Consider the following 7043-nt stretch of genomic DNA (forward strand, 5'->3'; position numbering starts at 1 on the left):
TTATCATGTATATTCTTCTCATCAACATAAGTATAGATTGCTCATTCACTTGTCCATTCAAAAAATGTTTAGTGAGGGTCTCTTATGTGCCATGCAATATACTAGATGCTGTGTAGGTGCTCAATGACAAATGCTATTTGATAAGCAGAGAATCAACATCTGTTCTCTTCTTCCTTAGTAATAGCACCAGTTTAATTTGGTATGGTAATATATTTAGCCAATGTTGACACTTTCCCTCATGCTTGCATATTGTTGTGGCCATGTAACCAAATCCTGTCTACTGAGATTGTTACGGGTTGAATTGTGTTCCCCAAAAAGATATGTTGAATTTCTAAACCCTAGCACCTCAGAATTTGACCTTATTTGGAAATAAGGTCATTGCAGACATAACAAGTTAAGATGACATCATAATGGATAGATGGGGCCTCAATCCAGTGATTGGTATGCTTATAAGAGAAGACACAGAAACAAAGGGAAGAAAACACCGCAAGAAGACACAAATAAAAGAAGAACACCATGTGACAGCAGAGGCAGAGATGGTAACTATAAGCCAAAGAACACAAAGAATTAATGTCCACACCGGAAGCTAGGAAGAGGCGAGGAAGGATTCCACTCAAGATTTCAAAGGGAGCATGGCCCCATTGATACCTTAATTTCAGACTTCTAGCCTCCCAGAACCGTGGGAAAATAAATTTCTGTTGTTTTAAGATACTCAGTTTATGGTAGTTTGTTATAGAACACCTAGGAAATGAAAACAGAAGTATATGCAAAAGTTGTCATATGGAACTTCTGGGAATTCTCCCTTTTAGAAGTTGTACATTTAGCTGGAAATATGGAGGTGATAACTTGAGCTCCAGTTGGCATGTTAAACCATGCAGCCTATTTGAGGATGGGATGTACATACTAAGGAAGATGGAGAAGAACTATAGAAGAACTCTGGAACATTGGCGGTAGGGTGAAGCTGCTATCCTAGCCCTGGAGGCTGTGCATATGGTCTTCTTTATGTGAGAGTTAAATAAATTTAAATACATGCTTAAATAGTTTAAGCATGCTATTTGAACTTGTTTTTAGGCTAACCTAATTCTAACTAATATTCTGATCTTCAAGCTGATTTGAGTATAGCATAGATAAGAGGTGGAGGCAGGCAGCAAAAATCAGATGCTTCATGGAAGTGTGGGGGGGACTCTTGTAACTGAGAGAAGAAAGGAAAAAAATGGATTTGGGAAAGGATAAAAAATTAAGCTCATTTCTATTATAATATTTCCTGATGGCCTTGCTGATACCAACGACTAGGGTGTTACACAAAACTACGCCATGTTCATGCTGGCCTTTGTGACAAATGCATGCATTGGAGACATGACTCCTAAAAGACAGTCAGATGTTAGAAAGGCACAGATTCTGAGGTCCAGCAAGTCTAGGTTGAAATGTGTTCTCTCTGGTCTCATTAACTGTGATTTGTGACTTACTATCTAATGTAGCTAAGCCTTGCTTTTCTCATCTATAAAATTTGAATAAAAACCTCTGACCCCCAAACTTTTTGGGGGGATAAGTAAGGTAATATATTTACCAATGCCTATGAGGAATTACCGAGATAGTTCATCTAGAAATAACTGAAGTACAATGGGTTATGAGGAATACATTAAGGTAATATAAGTAGAAGTGCCTTAGCACCCTGCCCTTTATATAGCAGATGGTCCATGCATGTTATTTCTCCTCCATTCTTCTGCTAATTTTTCTTCTGTAATATCAAGTAAGTGAAAAGATTTGGACTTTAGTGGGAACCTTGTACTTTGCTGTGTATAGCACTTTTGTGGGGACCTTACACCTTACTGTGTGTAGCATATCATGTTGTAATACACTAAAAGGCCAACCTTGTGTACTTAAGTTATGGCTTCAATAAGGATATTTGCCTTAGAGGTGTAGGTAGAACTTCTGGGGTCTACTCAGTTCAATCAACTCAAGGATATTTTATCTTTCAGATGTTAGGAGAAAAACCTTTAATACTGGAAAGGACTTTGTTAAAACATCCTGGAAAAAGGGCTATATGTTTATCATAGCCAATTGTTTTATTTTTCACTTGAATTTTTTTTACGAGAAAACATTTTATAGAAAGAGCTTGGTTCCCAATGGAAATAATATGGACACTCTTAGATATAGCTTAGTCAATTAATCAATATGACTAAGACATTATATCTCCAACACATATTTTTTCCCTTTTTCTTAATATATTTATTTTCTCATAGCATAGCCCAGGGCCTAGGAATCATTATGGATTCCTTGGCATATGTCACATCATTCCATTGCATTCAGATGCTTCTTCTTCAGAGTTCCTACATTTTGAGGTCAATGCCTTTTTTGGATAGGAAATATATAAAATATTTGTGACTTGGGTAATATAGAGCAATCTTTTGTCTATGATTAACGATTCTCAAAGTTTGCCTAGTTATCTTCTCTAGATCCCCGTTCCAGGTACCCAAGCAAACTGCCACGTGGTCCTAATTTTGCAAATTCCTTGTTCATTTTTGTTATAATTTCCTCTATTCTCTATATCTTGAGTCATCTTTACTTAAAGTGCTTAGTATCCCTCTATGTTACAGAGATAGATACTCTTAGACCTATAGATTCCATTTTAAGGCAGCAAAGTTATTTGGTCTTATTCTGCCTGGTTGTATGGTTGTAATTATCAGGCCATGTGCTATAGTTAACTAGGTTTCCTTTTCATTCCATTTGACCTGACAGTCCATTTCTTGGTTTTCCTCTCTAGATCTTCATAAAGTCTAACTTCTGCTATGTAGGTCCTAACCGTGTATCCTAGTGTGTTTCATCTACCCAACCCTATCTTCTGACCTGTACTTTTACTTATGGCAAGATGTTAGTGCTCACCTCTTACTCACCACGGATATATGTGATATTGACTATTTGTCTCTATCTATGACTGATGGTAGGACTCATCTTGCCTGCCTGTCTGTCTCCCCAACCAGATCTTTCTTGTGCCTGATTCTGGCTACCTCTAATTTGTCACACATTGTTCATGACTGAATCCCTGCTCTGACTTTTGCCTTTATGGATTTTTCTAGACTGGATCCTTCAACTTTCAAGCTGGTACTCCAATTTCCTATAGTAAGAATAGAGGATAATGAACTTGAATAATGTTATTATCATTTTTTTTTTTCTGACAGGAATGAAAGATTAAAAATGTTAAACTGTAGCTAAGCAGTGCCTAAATACAGTCTTTGGCAAACTGTAATGCAAGTCAAATGGATTTTGAACATTCTTCTACCTCCTCATAAGGTGACCCTTTTCTTTTTCTTTCTTTCCTCCAAAAATTCTAATCTTTAGCTGTCCCAGGTCATCCCAGTTGGAAATTGCTAAGAAAACTGTAGATGTTGATGATATCATGTTAATTCTCTTCGAAAATTTGCATGATAAAAGAGCACTGCAGAAAGCATCATTGAAAGTAAATTTTAAGACTCTGTGTCCTCTCCAACTGCATTTCTTTACAGAAAAATACCTTCCATGCTTTTGGATTTGAATGACTAAATTAATTAACAAAAAAGTAGGACTGCAAATATATAGTTATTAACTTTGTTTATTTAAAAATACTTATAAAGATATACATCACCATCATTTTCTAAATGACAGGAAATTTTAATGAAAAAAAATAAGACATCATCTCAGAATAAAGGGTCATATTTCCCATGAAAGGACACAAATTGTTAATTTTGAATGCAGAAACTTACATGAAATTTTGTTTTGTATGGAGTTTTGTGCAAAAAATATTTCAAATTAATAGTTTCATTGTGACAAAAATAAAAGGAGGAAAAAAGGAAAGAAAGAAAAAAAAAGTGACAACCAAATATTCAGCTTTTTCCAGGGCACTGATTTTTCAAGTCACAACGATTGTTGAACATCTAGTTTCATGTACATATGTTTGTGATAACAGTGTTGAACTTCATCTGAGTTTTGGGATTCTGTAAAGCAAGGATGGTTGGAAAAGCCTTCCACCCCTCTTTTATTCTGATTTGAGAAATCACTAGGCTAACCACAAAAACCACCTGCCAGGGAATATTCTAAGACATGATCCAATTCCACCCTCCTCCACGACTCTAGGCTGTTTTATAAAACTCTAGGCTTTCTCTATCTTCTTTTACACTTTCTCGTTAATGACTGTTTTCCCCCTAATGCAAGAGCCTGAATAGTCATCTCTGTAATTACCTGGTGCGTTTTGTCTTTCACAATCAAAATATTCAACCTAATCCACCTCCCCCTGACCTCTTTCTGTTGTAATCAACTCAGCATTCTTTGTGAACTCTGACAAGTCAAGGACTTTGTCCCCTTTCTCCTTGATGAGAGAGAACAACAGTGGGCGGGGAGACTTGCTAAGGCTGGCTCCAGGTGGCCCTTTAGGATAGCGGATGCTGAGCCTCAGGTAACTGATTATTTATTTCACTATGACCAGGCAGATATTTTCACATTTTTCTGGCTAGGATGTCATGTGTTCCTGTGAGGTTTATTTATTTATTTATTTATTTCTCCTGGGAGTTGATTGCAAGGGAAGTGCTTTTGTGAGCAAGGAAAAAAATAACAATGATTGCTGCTATAGATTTTAAATTAGAATTTCATTTATTAAAGTAATAGTTTAAAACCCGGTTTTCTTTAAGCCTTTAAATTTAATGAACAGATCTGATTTTACTGTTTATTAAACTAGTAAACTTTAAGGATCACTATGGGGTGTGTGTGTGTGTGCGATAATTTTCAATCAATCCAAACTGAAATGAATAAACTTATTTAAATAATCAGACTCATTTTAAGCTTAGTCTATTCAATTTATTTAAACGCTTTAAAATATGTTTAAGTTCTTTCATCCTTTGACTTTGTAAAGTACAAAGTAAATTTAATCATCAGTGTACCTAATTCTAAGCCTTGCCAGAGTTAAGATCCTCTTTCTCAGTAAGGAAATAGCTTTACTATTTCAGGTAAGTTGAAGTTTCCATTCCGTAAGAATGGGAGAGCTTATTGACCTGAGGGTTTTGTTTTTTTTTTTTTTTTTTAACATTTATTTATTATTGAAAGACAGAGAGAGACAGAGTGTGAGCAGGGGAGGGGCAGAGAGAGAGGGAGACACAGAATCCGAAGCAGGCTCCAGGCTCTGAGCTGTCAGCACGGAGCCCGACGCGGGCTCAAACTCACAAACCACGAGATCATGACCTGAGCCAAAGTCGGACGCTTAACCGACTGAGCCACCCAGGAACCCCTGAGGGTTTTTGTCTGGACTCTGGATGAAGCCTACTCATCTTTCACCAGTGAGGGAACGTACACTTTTGTATCTAGCTGCTGTTACAACAGTGATTCTTGGTCTAAACTCTTTAAACTCAGTTTATTTCTATTGGTTTCCAGTTACATCTTACCAAATGTTTTTCACCTGATTTGCGTCTGCAACTTCACTTCCTTTAACCAATTTCTCCCTGATGGGTTGATTGCTGGATTATTTTTATATTCCTTTATGGCCGGCGACAGCTCTTTTGTGGATATTAAAAAAAACCCAGATTCTGCATATCTCCCAGACTTGGTTTTGTTTGTAAGATCACAGTTTCTAAGATTCCACTAATTACGTCATCAATCTATACACACTTCTTCATGAACCAGTGTTTATTGGCCAATGGGGAAAACTACCACTAGCCTCAACGAGTGTGGAAAACTGGGAGTCCAAGATCCTTAAAAGGTAGGGAGAAGACGGGGAAACATAGATGATAACCTGATAGCCAACATAATCTTTGGTCATGTGCCAGCTACAGTCTCTGCTTCTTTAGGTGTGGAATACCTACCTATCTCAGGGTGTGCAATGAAAGCTCAGTGTGAGCATATGCTTGGAGGACTTGTGAAATGTTTTCATGAATTAAAGGCATGAAGCCAATGATTACCATGTTTATATTTCTCATCATTTGGATCTAAAATAATAATAACTCTTTTAAAAGTAAATATCGAAGGTGTATTTGATTTTACAGAGATGGATTATGAATTAAAGACCGTATGGAAAACACTATACAGCAAGAGGAGTCCTTCGAATTTTGTGAGTGGGTATATATCACAGAAGGAAATAGTCGTGGATAATAAAACAACCCAACTCAGCTAAATAGACTATGTGACACAAAATATGTATTGCTTCTGAAGTAAATTAAATATGACTTAGGAGAATGAGCTAAAGAGACAATATCTGGGACCGAGGGGCTAGAATCTTTTACAATAAATAAAATAAATCCTAACAAGTTCTCTTTTTTCCCCTTCAGGCCTTTCCTATTAAAGTGATAAATGCTTACAAAACAGATATCCAGCTACATAACCAAGCAGATTGAATGGGACTGGGGGACATTTCACAACAGTGATTTTGATTCTTCAAACTTTTGGAGACAAAACAACTTTCAGATGAAGAATGAAATTTGAAGCCAGAATAGCATGCGATGAAAAACATTTTAAATCCATGCCTTCTTTTTGAAGTTGTATCTTTTTGGATGCTCAAGAGTGAGTTGGATTTGCAGCCACAAATCAAATGTTCAGAAATCCTTGGCTGTCTGAGCCTGGCGGCCCTCATCCAGCCAGCTGGACGATAAAACACCTGGGTTGATTCTATTTATTCTGGAGGGGAGGAGCAAGGCTGTGCAAAACAACATGAAGAAAGACTCGTCTTTGCAAAATTGCAATGTATCTAAAATTTCGTTGTCTTCTCATTGTCCTTGTGGTATTTGTTCTTCCTCGGTCTTTTACATGTTCCCAGTGCCCCCCATTTGGAGAGTCCAGAGTGATGCTCCTTGATCAGAGGTCAGTGTATCACCTCATTGCCGTATTTTAGGGTTTGTCAACCCCGCCACTCATACAAACGTGTTACCTTTGCCACTCTGTCCTTACTCTGCTTTCTAGATGAAAATAGTAAAAATTTTCAGTAAACTGATCATTTGTGAAGGTAGTCTATCAGGGTCTTAGTCAGCTTGGGCTGCTATGAGAAAATACCATAGACTGAGTGGTTTGAACAAGGGAAATTTACTTTT

At 37.0% G+C, this 7043-nt stretch overlaps 1 long non-coding RNA gene across 1 annotated transcript; it reads left to right on the top strand.

Moving 5' to 3' along the window:
- Nucleotides 1-287: 287 nt before the first annotated feature.
- On the top strand, nt 288-6725 carry LOC123579736. The gene is made up of 2 exons (XR_006702928.1): nt 288-539; nt 6288-6725. It is a non-coding gene; the product is annotated as an uncharacterized LOC123579736 (long non-coding RNA).
- Nucleotides 6726-7043: the final 318 nt, after the last annotated feature.

This window comes from Leopardus geoffroyi, chromosome A3 (genome assembly GCF_018350155.1).
Source record: "Leopardus geoffroyi isolate Oge1 chromosome A3, O.geoffroyi_Oge1_pat1.0, whole genome shotgun sequence".
Lineage (NCBI taxonomy): Eukaryota > Metazoa > Chordata > Mammalia > Carnivora > Felidae > Leopardus > Leopardus geoffroyi.